Genomic DNA, 858 nt, shown 5'->3' with positions numbered 1-858 from the left:
AACTGGGGACTAATTCCCTTGTAAAAGTCCGCAGGTTTCGTTTAAATTGTGTGTATATCTATATCTATTCTATCTGTCCCCTTTTGGTATTCTTCTCTCTCTCTCTCTCTCTCTCTCCTCTCTCTCTCTTCTCTCTCTCTCTCTCTATTATATAATATATATTATAAATAAAAATATATATTATATAAAATTACCACACACACACAAAAATCCAGACCACACCCCATACATACATACAGCATGCATAAATCATACATGCACAACACACACAAAACCCCACACACACACACACTACAAACAACATACACACACACACACACATACAAACATTAATATATTTTTTAATATGTCTTATATAAAAAATATATAAATATAAATTATATATATAATATTAAAATTTTAAATAATATAAAATATATATATATGCATATTTTTCATGTAGTATATGTTTATATGTAAAAAACAAACAAAAAACATGTGTTTTTGGTGCTTTGAAACTGTTATTGGAAACCCCATCTGCGGTTTTTGGGTAATAGGTTAAAAAAGTAAGAAAGGGAAGAGTAAACAAACCTGGACCGGAAAATGCACACTGACCAAAGGAGTTTTATATTAGAATATGCTTTTAACTCCACACTTTCCAAAGAAAAGTTAAATGGAAAAACGTGTTAATTTTATTGGAAGAAAGGTAAAAAATCCTTTTTTAATGTGGAAGGGAAGAGGAGCAAAGTGAAAAAACTATTGTTTTGCCTGCTATTAAAAACATGAGAATATATTTATAGGTTATTAAGTGATATAGAAACCCAGGCTAATTAAAAAAGTCCCTCAAAAATGCACTGACATTTAATTGTCATAAAACTG

The sequence above is a fragment of the Penaeus monodon genome, chromosome 37 (genome assembly GCF_015228065.2).
Source record: "Penaeus monodon isolate SGIC_2016 chromosome 37, NSTDA_Pmon_1, whole genome shotgun sequence".
NCBI lineage: Eukaryota > Metazoa > Arthropoda > Malacostraca > Decapoda > Penaeidae > Penaeus > Penaeus monodon.
This window is presented reverse-complemented; position numbering follows the sequence as displayed.